Raw genomic sequence first — 18,063 nt, 5'->3', positions numbered from 1 at the left:
ATTAGAATGGCCTCAAGAGATGTACGTCATCCCTAAGGCACTGAAGTGACTCCCCATAAAGCCACTAAACTCACATGAGCCAAACAAATGAAGCAAGAATGCCTAATCTGAAAAGAAATGAACCAAGGGCAAAATGGTTATTTCCAAATTGAAATGGGTGCCACTGAGCATACCATTGGAAAGACAACGAAATATGAACAAGGTTAGACTCAAGAATCGCCTGATTCTGAGTTCGAACGGACAAAATATGAATTTAAAACAAGGTGGCCTTCGCCGTTTAAGAATTACCATGAACCTATCTTACTAAAACTGGAATAACTCTCATCATAGATAGAGTTATGATGTGTGGCTGGTACCATTGAATAGCTAACTCTGAACTCTTGAATTTAGAGTCAAGAATGACCCAAATCGGATTCGAAATGAAAGAGATATGATCTCCCAAAGTTGGAATTACAAAGCTGTCCAATAGATGCTGAGAGGGGGAGGGTTCCAGGGAGGATCGGTCGACTGAAATACAATGGTCAGCCGGCCAAAACTCAACCATCGGTCGGCTGAACCCCAATCGTCAACCGGCCGACATAAGGTTTTTCCTAAAAAGCCTACTGGAATGGTCTCGAGGGATTCATCAGCCGACCGATGGAACTCCATCAGCCGACCGACACCTCTGCTGCTGTTAGGAAAAGCTGCTACAAGGTGTATGCAAGGTGCATGCAAGGTGCTTGGGCCATTTCTAAGGTTCTACATGCATCCTACATGATCCGAACATGATTGAAAACACTTTCTAGCCCCGTTCAAGCACCTAAGACATGCCAAGACAAGGAGGAACTTCAAATAACACTCCAAGGAGGAATTTTCTATGAAAATTCATAAAATTACCCAAAAATAAGTCAAAAGTTAAAGCTCAAGGGTTATATGCAATGTGGATATGCACGCAAATGTAGAAAGACATTTAAGATGTGTTTCAATGGTCCGCGGCTTCAAAATGCCAAGAATGCAAAATATGACCTCTCAATGGCCAAAAATGCCTAAAAATGCTATAAATGAAACCATAATGTGAAACTTAGATTGAAATGGTGTTTGGCCCTTGGCCACACCTCATACACGATCATAGAAACCCTGTGAAAAAGAAAGAATGGAATTCCCACACCCAATACAAAAGTTATGAGGTAAAGACTTATGAATTTTCAATATTTTCATAATTAGCCTTGAAAACAAAAGTGCATAGAATACATGTTACATGTCATTAGCCTCCGGCCTCATTTGGTACATGTTGAATACAATGAAAAGATTGTACTTATGCACACTTTACATAAATAGAATCAAATAATACAAGTTTGATACAAAAGGTTACAAACATGGCATTTCATGCGAACACTTGCATGAAATGGAAATGCGAAAGCTATAAGCCTTCGAAGAAGCGACGAGCATCACGAACCAAGTCTTCATACCTGAACAAATCCCCCAATAACTTCGGGGTGAGTAAACAAGTTTACTCATAGAGAATGAGCATGCATCGACTCGATTTCTTTAGAGATTTTTAGGACTAACATGATATAGTTCAAAAGGGATCATGCCACCTAACGTCTATGTTAAAGATTAGATTCAGGGATCATCGTGAGCTACCATGGAGCATAAGCAACAAGAATCATGATATATCTACATATATGAAGCGAATCAAGAATGGAACAATCCAATGAATACAACAAGTTTACAGTTAACATGAATCACATTATTAATGTAATTAAACAAGGTTTACTATAATCTGTATAACACGATAAGGAGGATACTTAGATACAAGTTAACAAGAATTACATTATCGATGCAATTAACATGATTAGTACATACCAATTAACACGACGGAAATAACACACGAAACCAAGAGCAAAGCATAAAATCTAGGCAACTTAACATGATTGGAGTATTCCAATTAACACGATAGGAATAATACATGAAATCAAAAACAGGACATAATATCTATGTGATTAAACAAGATTGGAGAATTCCAACTTACAATATATGAATTATACATAGAATCAAGAACAAAGCATAAAATCTATGCGATTTAACAATATTGGTGCATTTCACATAACACGACAAGTTTAAATCTTCAAGGAATAGCAACTTGAAATTTAAAGAGCGAAATCAACCAATGTGGAAACTCGGATATCGCCCGGATTAAAACCGTAATCTTGAGATCACTTTAGGGCTACTAACCCATGGGTACCTTTCCCCTAGTGCGCACCATAGTGTAGGAGGACAATCCCCCGTACTAGAACCAAGTCCTAGCCATGACAATTCTTGATTGATATCCCAAGTCCCAAAATCAACAAGTTATGCACCCAAGATTGTATCAAATACAATAAATGCATTAACCACGTTTCATGCACAACCAAAATGTTGGAACACACAAGTCATGCCCTAAGTTCGTCAACTATCATGGCATGTGAAATGTCAAGAAATTATAGTGTGCAATTATATAGACAATAACCAAGATACATAGCACATGGAGTTCATTGAAGTAAATATACCACAAGTATAAGATACATGATTTAATTACTTTCTAAGCAACACATGTGTAATTAAACCATTCTAAGACAAATGTGCATGTTCGTTAAATACATTAATGAGATCAAGATACAAGTGTTCACGATACTTGATAAAAAGAATAAAGTCCATGGAATTCAAGTCAAATTCATAAGTCTAAAAAGAATTCACTAACAAGGCGTGATTAACTCGATGGAAGCATATAAGAAAATTTAATCTACTCAAGGATTGAATTATCAAGATTTCAAGGTGAGTCAAAATGTTCTACGAACAAGTTATTTCAAGGATCATATCAAGGCTGTGATACCCTCGGATTTTCGGATGCGGGTTGGCCAGGCCCACGCCCGATAACCTAAGGATATCAAATCAATTAGCAATTTAACGAACACAGAATACAATATAGGAAACAGGAATAAATAAAATTTTGCTGAAAAGAACTAAAATGAAAATCCTTTAATGGAAAAAAAAAACCTCCGAATAAACTTGATATGCAAGAACTAGTTTGAATACACCAACTTCTCCTTTACTTCTAATACAACTCGGGAATCCATCTCGTGGACCCCTACTAAAAATATTCCAATACTGAACATGAACAACTGCAAAGAAAACCAACGATCATAATGAGAAGAAAATACTCCTACGTCGTCGGTGGAATGAGTAGTCGTCTCTGCTCAGCACGAACAAGCTCTAAGACCTGGAACCGTCCGTTACCTGAAAAATAATAGTGGGTCAGGCCCACGAACAAGTTCTATCCTAACTACAATCCAAACAGAAATCCGATACGCAGATACATCCTAAACGCCTCAATCATATCTATATAGTCCGTAATAGATAAATATATATCCACACTACAGAACTCTCACTAACTATGCTGAGGGTCTCAACCTGAATAGAAGGTAACATGCAATACGTACCTGAGTGGGCATGACTACCTAAGCCTAACAGGGTATACCTAAACCAACATAGCTAGCTACGCATCCTACTGCATATACGCTCCCTAACCATCTACTATGAGACTCAAGCTCAGATCGCGGTACCATAATTATATATATAAAGTCCGATCCTATCCAACCATAAGAAATCCAGCTAGTCGTTCAGCTTGTTCAGCCGCACAGACTAATATACATTAAGTGTATATACAACCCATCCAAATACAATGTTGAGCCGGTCAACTATTCGTCGCCAAAACACAACATATAATTAGGATTTAAATATTTTAATTAAATCCCTATCCTTCCTATTAACAGAAAATATAAACAACCATCCAATATGTTGTTCAACTATTTAGTTGATAGGACATGAAACCATGTAGGATTTAACTATTTTAGTTAATCCATTCCGTATGTATGAATGGGTTGGAATTAGCGTTTTGATCTAATCCGTCCCTCCGTATGTCACCGTCCCATACCGGTACATACCATGCATATGATCCGTAAATGATGCAACAATATAAGCAGTACATCAAATAAAGTCCACATTATCCATATAGTTGATAAACACATAATTTAAACAAGTTATCAACTACAAATCCAGAATCCATCCATGTAATCAAACAAGACAAAGTTTACTAATTCGTCAAGTTAAATTCCAGCATTCATCCCTGTAATTGACAGAAAATATATATTTAATTCTTCAATTAATTCCAGGCCAACATCCAATTAGATTGACAGAACCTAAGTACTAGTTCAGCAATTTAAGTCCAAACCCTAATCCAAGTAATTGTAGTAAAATGCTTAATGTTACCGCAATTAAGATTACAAGCTTAAGTCCATGCATTCCAGAAAAGTATTTAGTATTTCAACAATTAACATCCAGGATATGCCTAGATCAAACTTGTTAATTAAATGATCCTAGCATGGCACCCCAACAAGATTTATAAATATATACATATTCCGTTAAATTGCTAAACTAAAAAAAAACAATTAAACTTCTTTCATTCGTTAACAACCTGCACTGCTGTATACCTTCCCACGCTTAAACCCCTGAGTATAAAGACCTTAATTTATTAAACATGGCTCTAGTGTAGCATAATATAATGCTTGGAATCCATGTTCCAACTCTTTTTAATTTCCAGACGCAGTTTGCACAATTAAGTCCTTTCGGTCCGCTAAGTCCGTAAACTGCCTGCGTCTTGCCTTAGATTTTCCTACGGTTTAAAACCTTAGCATATAAATAAATTAATACATCCTAGGGCTTTAATATTTATTGAATTAATATATAAATCCATCTCCCTAACCCAAACACAGCTCAGAAAAACCACCATCGAACCAAACAACACACAAACAGCCCCAGAACACAAATAGGATCACAGAGCCTTCTCCAAAAAAATGGAGCAGGCTCTAACCTGCCTAAAGCTGCCTCTTTTAGAGGTAGAGCCTGCTCTACTTCCTCTAGAGCAGGCTCTACTCATGGGGGAGCCGTTTCCTCCCTCCGTGAAGCCGTCTCTTTCCCCTTCTGCGAGCTTCAGTCCGTTCCTGCTTTGTTTCAGTCCGTCCTCTTCACCTCTGGTCTATTCCTAACACTTTATTGGTCTTTAAAACTGATCTTAGGAGTTTAATTAACACCCAGTAGCATCCCATCAATTTGTTATAATAGTAAGAATTAAAACAACAACAAAAACAACAATCGTCTTAACACGCTTTTACGATCAAACACTGAATACAATCTTGCAACTATAGTTCCATTCCAACCCCTCTGCTCCTCTTCAAAATTGAACCTAAGGTCTTATAACATCCCATTAACATCCCCATGACTTGTTCATAATAGTTCAATTCAATTATAGTGTTTAAAACCTTAACCAATTAAACATGCCTCCACTCCAAACTGCAAACCAGAGGTACCAGAACTTTAACAGAATAATTCCACACATATAGACATCTAATTTAGCATATAACAAACATGTATAATTTAATTATTGATCAATTAAAACCCTAGAGACAGTCTAAGGATGCACAGAACATAGGCAACGGGAGAGAGAAAGAAAAGAACTTGCCTTTACAGTTTTGGATTCAAAACTCTGTTGCTGTCGTTCTAAGTTTTTTCGGCGATCCCATTCACTGTTAAATCTCCTATTGCTCCATCTTCCCTTATCCTACGTCTGTCCTGTAAGCCACGGCCAAACCCTCACCAAAGTAGCTCTGTTTGTTTCTCACGACCCCTCTCAGTTCCTCTCTGTTGTTCTCTCAATACTCTGAACGTAAATAAGGTCTGTGATTGCTAAAACCCTAAGGTGACATACTGCTATATATATATATATAGACTTAATTGAAACCGTATTCCCTGTAGGATTAAAAACAGAGCCCTAATCTAAATACCAGTCGGCCCATAAACAGAACCTACGTTTAAAATCTATGTCGGCTACACTTAGGTGACGTCTAAAAACTCACTTAACTTAATTACAATAATTTAAACCCAATAATGAAATTAACGCAACCAATACCAATAATCACCAATAAATCCATTCAGTCAAATAATAATAACATTAACGCAAATAATTCAAATAATTACAAATAGGTCCAACAATTCAAATAATAAAATAAAAATCCAATTAATTTAAATATCACAATTACCAAATAAACCAAGGAAAAATAAAACAACTAACAAATCAATTTAATGTATAACCATTTAAATTCACCCAACACTTAATTTAATTCAGAAAAGCCTAACCACATAAATACCAAAAACAAATAAAATAAATTATGAAAACAATAAAAGGAAAATTAAAATTCCAATTATAACCCTTTTAAAACTAAGGGTCTTACATTTCTAGAAGACCCCTAGTTTTAAACTAAGGTGAACCAATCTAGTAAGGTTGAGTCCAAATGAGACTTACTTTTCTAGAAGGAACAATGTTTAGAGGAGGATTATATTTTTGTTTATGGTATGCATTTTATGTGTTTCATTTGTGTTATTGTATGTATCTTATGTGTTTCATTTGTTTTTTGTTAATTAGTTCGGATTGGGAATATACTTTAGTTGGGGGCACACATATGTGATCAGCCAACTATTGTTTTACTAACACGGAGTAATAGCGCTATGTGCGCTAGGATTTGTGAGTGTGTGGTCATGGGATTTAGTAGATATACATGAGTCTAACCAATCTATTGGACCTGAATATGTATCATTATGGTATGTTACTTGGGATCGGATAATTAACCTATCAGTACGCGTCAACTAACCTAAAACGATGGGTTTGATGTGCTTTACACTAGATTGGGATTTGCTTTTACGACACCCTAGGATTAGTGGATATCATTATGATTGTATTCATGGGGTTGTGGTAGATAAAGACCGCTGAAATGCTACCATAGTTTGTGAAAGGTGTCGAAGGTGCGGAAAAGGTTCAAGGAAATTTCTGAAGTGACCACCAAGACGGAAGGAGAATTTCGTGCTGGTAGTATTTAGTAAAATGTCGTCGAGAGAGGGGGGTAGACCGATTAAATATTCATCAGTCTATTCGTAATTAAGACACTATTCACAAGGGTGTCATTTGGAGGGGTTTCTGGTGTTGCACTTAGAGGAGGAACCAAAGTTTCTACACTGTATAAAATGTGAAAATTTTTAGGGTCATAATTTGCAACAATTAGCTGTTGTTAGGACATGGATGACTATATGGAGAATGGGAAAAGTTCCATATTCATTTGGAACGAAACAAGGAGTAAAATTGACACTACTTATATTAAGGAAGTAGGGTGTGTCAAGGACAGGATGTTGAAATTAAACACCCATATAAGGAAGCGATGCACGGTGTGTGTGAAAAGTCATAATGAGTTGACCTTCGATAAATGGAATTACCGGTTAATTTTATTATTGGTAAGTTTATCACGAACTGGTGATGCATAGATACAGTTTCTGGGTTAACTTTTGACAATGCTTTGATGTAAGCAATGGGTGCATACGGAAGCTGGTGGTACCAGACCAGTTGGTATTTTCTATAGACAAACGGGAAGGAGGATACAAGGATTGAGATTCACATCTCTTAGTTCTTTATTCATCCCGGTGCATCATAAAATGCTTCATGGTATGAAACAGTTGTTTGGCGGATTGGCAAGCAGAAGGACGTGGTGATTTGGATACCATTTCTCATATGATCGCGATGGACCATTCGAGATTACGAGACCCTTGTAGACATTTTCTATGTTCAATTGATAAGACCCTGTCACGGATTTGGATTTGGATTTGGTTAGGATGTTGGTTCGTTTCTTTATTAAGTCAGCTAAAATTCTGGTTTATTGCGAACTGGTGGGTCATCAGTTCGTATGAATAGAGGGGATTACAAGACGACTTACAAGTCCCCATGTGATGATTCACATTTTGCATTAAGTTATGTTCGGGGGAAAGGAATAGGGAGGTTGACGCTCTCAGCAACTGATCTTATATTCATATCTTGCGACTCATTGTTGAGTTCGTAGTTGTAGTTTTGCTTGTACAATAATGACACAGGCTATTATAACGGAACTTAAAGAAGATAACTGCAAATATTAAGGTTGATCTTTGTGGAGGTGTTACTTTACTTAACTAGAGCTTAAGGTACTGACAGAGATTTAGTGGTTTCTGTTAGGGTTGTCGGAATGAATTGCGATTTAAAATCGGCACTTCTTCTTAATGTACTCGGATAATTATACGGTACAACAGGACTTCGACTGTCGGGTCACGTGAACCGGATGATGTAAGACATGTTCATTTGTTTATCTGGATTGGTTGTTTTAAATTAATACGTTTGATATGCATGCTCGGATTAGGTGAGATTTAGTTCTTTGTTAAGTTTAAAATCGGTATATGGTTCCAAAGGCATGGTTGATTTGTCAAGTATAACTAAATATACTTAAGGTGGCATGGGTGATTTGCCACAGACATGGTTGAATTGTTGGCATGGTTGATTTGCAATGGTTATCACAATATACAACAAGGGGGCATGGTTTATTTGCCAAAGTATAAATAACTATACTTAGGAAGGCATGGGTTAGTTACCAAGTTATGACTCAATCTATTCGTACTGATAGAGCAAAGTCTACATGAGAATGGAAATGAATTTTAATAAAAATAATTCAGAGTTTCGTGAATTCCGAGGACGGAATTCCTTTTGTTAGGGGGGAAGAATGTAAGACCCCTAGTTTTAAAAAGGTTATAATTGGAATTTTAATTTTTCTTTTATTGTTTTCATTATTTATTTTATTTGTTTTTGGTATTTATGTGGTTAGGCTTTTCTGAATTAAATTAAGTGTTAGGTGAATTTAAATGGTTATACATTAAATTGATTTGTTAGTTGTTTTATTTTTCCTTGGTTTATTTGGTAATTGTGATATTTAAATTAATTGGATTTTTATTTTATTATTTGAATTGTTGGACCTATTTGTAATTATTTGAATTATTTGTGTTAATGTTATTATTATTTGACTGAATGGATTTATTGGTGATTATTGGTATTGGTTGCGTTAATTTCATTATTGGGTTTAAATTATTGTAATTAAGTTAAGTAAGTTTTTAGACGTCACCTAAGTGTAGCCGACATAGATTTTAAACGTAGGCTCTGTTTATGGGCCGACTAGTATTTAGATTAGGGCTCTGTTTTTAATCCTACAGGGAATAGGGTTTCAATTAAGTCTATATATATATATATATATATCAGTATGTTACCTTAGGGTTTTAGCAATCACAGACCTTATTTACGTTCAGAGTATTGAGAGAACAACAGAGAGGAACTGAGAGGGGTCGTGAGAAACAAACAGAGCTACTTTGGTGAGGGTTTGGCCGTGGCTTACAGGATGGACGTAGGAGAAGGGAAGATGGAGCAATAGGAGATTTAACAGTGAATGGGATCGCCGGAAAAACTTAGAACGACAGCAACAGAGTTTTGAATCCAAAACTGTAAAGGCAAGTTCTTTCCTTTCTCTCTCCCGTTGCCTGTGTTCTGTGCATCCTTAGACTGTTTCTAGGGTTTTAATTGATCAATAATTAAATTATACATGTTTGTTATATGCTAAATCAGATGTCTATATGTGTGGAATTATTCTGTTAAAGTTCTGGTACCTCTGGTTTGCAGTTTGGAGTGGAGGCATGTTTAATTGGTTAAGGTTTTAAACACTATAATTGAATTGAACTATTATGAACAAGTCATGGGGATGTTAATGGGATGTTATAAGACCTTAGGTTCAGTTTTGAAGAGGAGCAGAGGGGTTGGAATGGAACTGTAGTTGCAAGATTGTATTCAGTATTTGATTGTAAAAGCGTGTTAAGACGATTGTTGTTTTTGTTGTTGTTTTAATTCCTACTATTATAACAAACTGATGGGATGCTACTGGGTGTTAATTAAACTCCTAAGATCAGTTTTAAAGACCAACAAAGTGTTAGGAATAGACCAGAGGTGAAGAGGACGGACTGAAACAAAGCAGGAACGGACTGAAGCTCGCAAAAGGGGAAAGAGACGGCTCCACGAAGGGAGGAGACGGCTCCCCCATGAGTAGAGCCTGATCTAGAGGAAGTAGAGCAGGCTCTACCTCTAAAAGAGGCGGCTCTAGGCAGGTTAGAGCCTGCTCCATTTATTTGGAGAAGGCTCTGTTATCCTATTTGTGTTCTAGGGCTGTTTGTGTGTTGTTTGGTTCGATGGTGATTTTTCTGAGCTGTGTTTGGGTTAGGGAGATGGATTTATATATTAATTCAAGAAATATTAAAGCCCTAGGATGTATTAATTTATTTATATGCTAAGGTTTTAAACCGTAGAAAAATCTAAGGCAAGACGCAGGCAGTTTACGGACTTAGCGGACCGAAAGGACTTAATTGTGCAAACTGCGTCTGGAAATTAAAAAGAGTTGGAACATGGATTCCAAGAATTATATTATGCTATACTAGAGCCATGTTTAATAAATTAAGGTCTTTATACTCAGGGGTTTAAGCGTGGGAAGGTATACAGCAGTGCAGGTTGTTAATGAATGAAAGAAGTTTAATTGTTTTTTTTTAGTTTAGCAATTTAACGGAATATGTATATATTTATAAATCTTGTTGGGGTGCCATGCTAGGATCATTTAATTAACAAGTTTGATCTAGGCATATCCTGGATGTTAATTGTTGAAATACTAAATACTTTTCTGGAATGCATGGATTTAAGCTTGTAATCTTAATTGCGGTAACATTAAGCATTTCACTGCAATTACTTGGATTAGGGTTTGGACTTAAATTGCTGAACTAGTACTTAGGTTCTGTCAATCTAATTGGATGTTGGCCTGGAATTAATTGAAGAATTAAATATATATTTTCTGTCAATTACAAGGATGAATGCTGGAATTTAACTTGACGAATTAGTAAACTTTGTCTTGTTTGATTACATGGATGGATTCTGGATTTGTAGTTGATAACTTGTTTAAATTATGTGTTTATCAACTATATGGATAATGTGGACTTTATTTGATGTACTGTTTATATTGTTGCATCATTTACGGATCATATGCATGGTATGTACCGGTATGGAACAGTGACATACGGAGGGACGGATTAGATCAAAACGCTAATTCCAACCCATTCATACATACAGAATGGATTAACTAAAATAGTTAAATCCTACATGGTTTCATGTCCTATCAACTAAATAGTTGAATGACATATTGGATGGTTGTTTATATTTTCTGTTAATAGGAAGGATAGGGATTTAATTAAAATATTTAAATCCTAATTATATGTTGTGTTTTGGCGACGAATAGTTGACCGGCTCAACATTGTATTTGGATGGGTTGTATATACACTTAATGTATGTTAGTTTGTGCGGCTGAACAAGCTGAACTACTAGCTGGATTTCTTATGGTTGGATAGGATCGGACTTTATATATATAATTATGGTACCGCGATCTGAGCTTGAGTCTCATAGTCGACGGTTAGGGAGCGTATATGCAGTAGGATGCGCAGCTAGCTATGTTGGTTGAGGTATACCCTATTAGGCTTAGGTAGTCATACCCACTCAGGTGCGTATTGCATGTTACCTTCTATTCAAGTTGAGACCATCAGCATAGTTAGTGAGAGTCCTGTAGTGTGGATAGATATTTATCTATTACGGACTATATAGATATGATTGAAATGTCTAGGATGTATCTGCGTATCGGGTCTCTGTTTGGATTGTAGTTAGGATAGAACTTGTTCGTGGGCCTGACCCACTATTATTTTTCAGGTAACGGACGGTTCCAGGTCTTAGAGCTTGTTCGTGCTGAGCAGAGATGACTACTCATTCCACCGACGACGTAGGAGTATTTTCTTCTCATTATGATCGTTGGTTTTCTTTGCAGTTGTTCATGTTCAGTATTGGAATATTTTTAGTAGGGGTCCACGAGATGGATTCCCGAGTTGTATTAGAAGTAAATGAGAAGTTGGTGTATTCAAACTAGTTCTTGCATATAAAGTTTATTCGGAGGTTTTTTTCCATTAAAGGATTTTCATTTTAGTTCTTTTCAGCAAAATTTTATTTATTCCTGTTTCCTATATTGTATTATGTGTTCGTTAAATTGCTAATTAATTTGATATCCTTGGGTTATCGGGCGTGGGCCTGGCCAACCCGCATCCGAAAATCCGGGGGTATCACAAAGGCCAAGTTCATTGTCAAGTTACAAGTTCATTTCATACACGACACAACCATGAGAGCTAAGTTCCATATAAGGAAAATAAATAAATATAAGTTTCAAAACTTATCCGGTTATGCTCAATGTAATACACATGAAGGAAATCATCAAGGAAATCATGAATACAAGGTTAGAAACTTAATCAAGTGCATAGAACCATTGAATGGAGTTTAATTATTTCATTTAATTAAAATCTCTAGATTTTGGAACTCATCCAAATGATTTTAAATTAATGTATGTTATTAAACATGTCAAGACTTGATTTAAGAGCATGATACAGGTACATTCTATGCAAGTTACGGCCATATGTATTAATCTTTAATACTTGAAAAATAATAATTGAAAGGTTTCAAAATCTAATCAAATATTCTAAATTTAATATATGTGAAACTACATGCCATGCATATCAAGAATTTCAAGTCGGAATTCCAACGGGATGAATAGTACACTTGGAGCAATTTAATTAATCTAATTAATTAAATATTACTAGATTTCAAAACACTTCCAATTTCTCTCAAATTCACCTATGTTGAAGAACATGCCAAGACCTAATATAATATGCTAACACATATTGATTTCAAGCTAGTTAAGGCCACATGATTTAATATTTTATTCAAGATAAATATTAAATAAAATCTTCAATACTTGTCCAAATGATCTTGATTTAATATATGTCAATCAACATATCAAGGGGTAATATTCTATCATACCACATGTTTAAACAAAGTTATGGACAACCGGGAAAATTAAATCATTCACAAGAAAAATAAATAATAAAATCTCTAGATTTTACATCCAAGCATGTAATCAAGTTGTATAAGCATCACAAGCATGTAATATAACAAGAAAGTAAATTATAAAACCCCCAACCTCAATTTGAGATGAAGATCCCAAATCCCCACCGGAAGAAAAGTGTTCTGAATCCGCCGAAACCGAAGGGTTTTGTCGGGGACAACACGATCTACATGAATCCAAAAGAAGCCCCATGAAAATCATAACTTGACTTCAAACCCAAACTCAAGAAATGGTCAAAAAATGAATTCTAATAAGAGGAAATGGTAGAACACGTCGAGGGGAACAAAAAGCGTGAAGGCCGAAAACTTTTCACTTAGGAAAAGTAAATCAAAGGAGGAGAGAGAAGGTGGCAGCTCCATGGACATCCATGGTTGCTTCAGGTCGTGCAAGGGGAGTGGGGAAGATGAAAAATGAAATATCTCATCCCCCTTTTATAGAAATCTCAAAAAGTGCCCCGAACGGGCCCCGCCGGGTCAAGAAAAGTGGATTTTGAGCAAACGCGCTCAAACGGAAAAACTCTGTGAACAAAAAAGATTCAAAGTGAGAAAATATGAATAACAGAAGAAATGATGTCAAAAACCGAGTCCCGAGCAGAAAGTTATGCCCCGAACAAGTTCGGCGGCAACCGGGTCCAGAAACTCTGAAACTGGAGAAAAATGACCAGAACGGAATTCCAAGAGTCCATGACTTGATGAAATGTGAAAATGAATCCCCTATGAGGATCCAGGCTCTAGACGAGGTATTTTGCAATAACTTTCGTTAATTGTACAATGGCCTCTACAAAAAGGGTTAACTGCGAAACTACCCCAGAATGAAAATATCTTCCAAAAGATATTTTCTTAGATACCCCTGAAATAAAATATCTTCAAAAGATATTTATGAAAAACACCCCAAGAAATGAAAAAGATTCTGAAGAATTGTGTATCCATACCCCTACGGACACCGGAAGCAACCAGAATACCTTCTTGCAAAAGTAAAGATACGTATTTCGAGGAAACCACTAAAGATGAAGACACGTGAAGTCAAAAACCAACTTTGAGCATGAAAAGTGAGGTTGTGCCAAAAACTGGCAAACGGGGAAAAGACAGAATAGGGAAAAGGACGAAATAGGGAAAAGGACAAAAGTGAATAGTGTCCCGAAAAGTGAAAATGCGAAAATGACTCGGTCCTCAAAGGAAGTTGTCAATCCACACAAAAGAGTCTCAGAAGCCAATTCTGAGCACTCGAGATGACACTAAACGACGAGAAACAGATCTCAGAAAAGAGAATTAAATGGAAAAAATTTATCCATAAAATTTCAAGAAAAAGGAAAGGAAGGTAAATGACCGGGTCGTTACAGCCTCAGAAGTTGCCAGGCAATTTTTATAGACATCCCTCACATCAGAAGCGTTCTTTGCATTCATAGCAAAATACGAAGCCCTCTTCTCAGCATTACTCAGATCTCTTTCCAGTTTCTTAATGAAAAGAGGCTGAGCTTTAGCCGTGGCACACAGTGCCATAGTCTGGTATAGACTCTGCATAATCAATAATGAAAATATCAGTAAGTGTGTGGTAAAAAGAAATCTAAAGAACTAAGTAAGTGGAGGGAAAAGAATAAACCTTCACAACATCAACTGGGGCGGATGGTAATAGCTAATCCAACCCCAGATTCCCAATGATTTCTTCATCCTTGGGTAGCCACATCTCTCGCACAACCGCCAAAGCAGCAGAGGTGTCAGAGACTATTGAATCCCCGCAGTAAAGGACTGACTTGTTAGCCCTTGAGAAGATAGGCCTCCACGGTTCCCCCGATTCGACTTGAACATAAGCCCGGATGTCCTCCTCTGGGTCAGTTTCCCAAGCTTTCTTCCCCTTGCTTTTGGGGATATTTTTGCCCTTCCTGCTTGAAGGAGGGTTTGATCTTGTCTTCTTAAGAGGAGGTTCATATACCTCCTTCTCATGCTCAGTCGACCTAATGACCAACAGTGGTTGCTCTTCAGCAGCTTTCTTCTTCAGAGCTTCAGCTTTCTGTTTTTCCTCCTCAGTCAGGGGGAAGCTGTCAAATGATGGAAGTGCCAAGTCCATAAGGTCTGCAGTTACGGCACTGGAAGCAATTTCTTGAAGGTTGGATGAAGTGAGTAGCTCCTCAACCGAAGGGGGCTCGCTCTAAACTTGTGCTTCGAGAAAAGCAAGTCTCTTCTTAGCTGCGGAAGAGGGGAATGTTGCTGAAAGAAGACTAAGAAATTCATAAGTATGACGAAATAATAAAACTTGGCATGGGAAACAACTAGAACACTTGTTATGAAATGAGGGAAGATATTCTATAACTAGCTTCCCAAATTTGCGAGGAATGGGGAAGGTATTCGATTTATCCACAGACCAATTCCCCTTTACAATTATTATCCTCTCTTTCCACTTCTTCTCGGAGGTAGGGAGGTCCGTACTTATCCTCTGCTGAAAAGGGGAAGTGAAGTAGAAATGGCCAGGCTCAGTTCCATGTTTGGCGATGGTGTATGTAATGAGTAAATCAGCAAGAGTTAAGTCAAGACTCTCTAACCTTCAGCGAACTAGAAGTGCTGAGACCACTCGAAAAAAGTTAGGGTTTACTTGGAGAGGGGCAAGTCCTAACTTATTGAAGACTAGATGATAGAAAGGGTAAAGAGGAAACCCAAAAGCGTTAAGATGCCCAACTGATAGAAGCAATTCATCATCCCCTACACCTTCGCCGGAACTGAAATCAGCCCCATCTGGGTATTCGACAATGTCTACCCCATTAGGAATCTTAAAATCCTCTATACAGACTCAATAGAGAACTTGATACTCCGAACAGACAAAATCAACTCCCTCTCCTCTTTAGTAAACACACAATCTGACCCAAAAGTGGATACTTCAGCTTGTGAAGGAAATGCATCCATTTGAACAACTGAATCGTTTGTGAATTTAACGAGGTCAGAAACCTTAGGGGGGGATCCTAATAAGATTGGGAGAAGAAAAAGGTGTGGAATCCGAATTTACAAGGTCTATACGGTCGGTGAGGAGCTCATGATGTGCAAGAAAATTAGACAAATGAATGAGAAACTAACCTAAGATCACGCTGAAGCAAAAAGCACAGTGAACGTCGCAGAGTCAAGAACGAACTATGAAGAGGCCTTTTGGTCAGAATGGCAACGGACACACTTTAAACCTCCTTTTGAACAATTGGCAACCGTGTAACTTCAATTCCCTTTTAATTAGGAGCCATAGTCCAATTAAAGAAGAAATTGGGGGCAAAGTGTGGAAGGAAAAAATCCCCCCTCCAATAAGAATCGTCCATGTCATCACACTACAAAATTATCTTATATACAGCAAAGGCCCAATCGGTGTTAAGCCCAAATTGGGAGAACCCAGTCCGGAACAAGCCCAGACAAAGTCTTACTTCCATATAGACCGCTGACCCAGGCCATCCAGCCCACTTACTAAGCCCAGACATCAACAACCCGGGGCGCCAAAGGTGAACTCCAAGCCCATTTACCGAATCGTCTGGATCAGCCCACATTCAGTCCAATCCTAATTAAAGGTAGACCAGTCCTGCTAGACAAAGGAATCAACAAAGAAAGTAAGTTTTGCGCAAGAAAAGTTCTACATGGAAAGAATTGTAAAAAGGAAAGGATTATAATTGTAAAGAATATCATGTATGGAATGGATTGGAGGATAAGCCATGCGAGTCCTACCATCATTCTACCACCTTGTTTCTTATAAATAGAGGTCTAGACCTCCAATAAAAGAATTGAGCATTATACACTTAATTTTTAATATTATATTTGCTTGTTCTGAGTGAGTTGTATTTTTTTTTTTTTTTTTTTTAATAGAGAGAAATTTTGCACCTACAGTTGGCATACTGTAAATTACACAGTATGTGTGTGTTGGTGTTGGGGCGGAGGAAGACAGAACAGAGAGGAGAGAAGGGAATAAGTTATGGGTATGAGATTAGAAAAGTCATTTCAATATTTAAATTGGTCAATATAAAATTTAAAGGGTAAAAATGTCAATTTATTACCATTGGGGTATTTTTGGTAACTTTATCAAACTTGAGGGGGTGTCATTGTCTCAAAATAAACAAACTTTCCTCTGTATATCCTTTTGACAAACCTTAAGAAGTGTTGTTGTACCTTACCCTAATATATATTTTCAACAAAAAAACATCTCTTACTTTTTCTTACTAATTTACATACGACTTCTTCTTTTTCTTTTTCGTTTTTTTTTTTAACCGATAAAGTTACCAATTACATATATATATATATATATATATATATATAAGTGGCAATCATTTGTAATCCACTAACCCTAAGCCCTCAACAACACAGTAACAATACATTGTTGAATTGTGATTGTACAAACATAAATATGCCCTTATGATCAAAAACTAATCCTAAAGATTAAATCCCCGATACCATCTAAAGCATTGGTGTGTGTGTGTGTATTTTAATTCACAGATTAAACAATATGCTTAGTGTCATAAGGAATATGAATTCAATTAACGGATCAGAAACATAGATTGGCCTCTTCTACTTTAAAACCAAAATAATTGTAGTACAGAGTGTTCAAATCCCAAGTAGGCACATCCTTAGTTCATCAATTTGGATCTACTTTCAGAATTTTTGGACTTTTGATTCCCACATTGTCCCTCCAAAACAGAGATCTTGATTTCATATATCTATATATCCATATATATAGAGAGAGAGAGAGAGAAGAACTTAATTTTTAGTGAGAGAGAGAAACAATGGATGGTATATGTATCTAATTAAGTGTAAAATGAGGTAGTTTTGCAAACAAATACTAAAAAAGATCAATCTTGAAGCTGGTTAAAAGACACACACACATATATATTATATATATCTATTTAGAGATTGAAATGGGTTCTCACTCTAGCATTTTGCATGTAATTTAGAATGTGTCCTAATAAATAAAACATCAATTTTTTTAAGTTAATAGCAGGTCAATGGGTAGCATAGTGGTGTTAAAAAAAAAGTTTGCGTAGTCATTTTGCACGGAAAAAAAGCATTTTGACAGCCTGATAAGTGACATTTGGCATCTGTGAGTGAAATACAAATCAACTTTACTTAATGTGAGTGCAAATTAAAATCTAAATGTCTATCCATGTGAGATT

The sequence above is a fragment of the Cornus florida genome, unplaced genomic scaffold (genome assembly GCF_030987335.1).
Source record: "Cornus florida cultivar Cherokee Brave unplaced genomic scaffold, ASM3098733v1 CherokeeBrave_3.0.0_Hap2_Chr11, whole genome shotgun sequence".
NCBI lineage: Eukaryota > Viridiplantae > Streptophyta > Magnoliopsida > Cornales > Cornaceae > Cornus > Cornus florida.
This window is presented reverse-complemented; position numbering follows the sequence as displayed.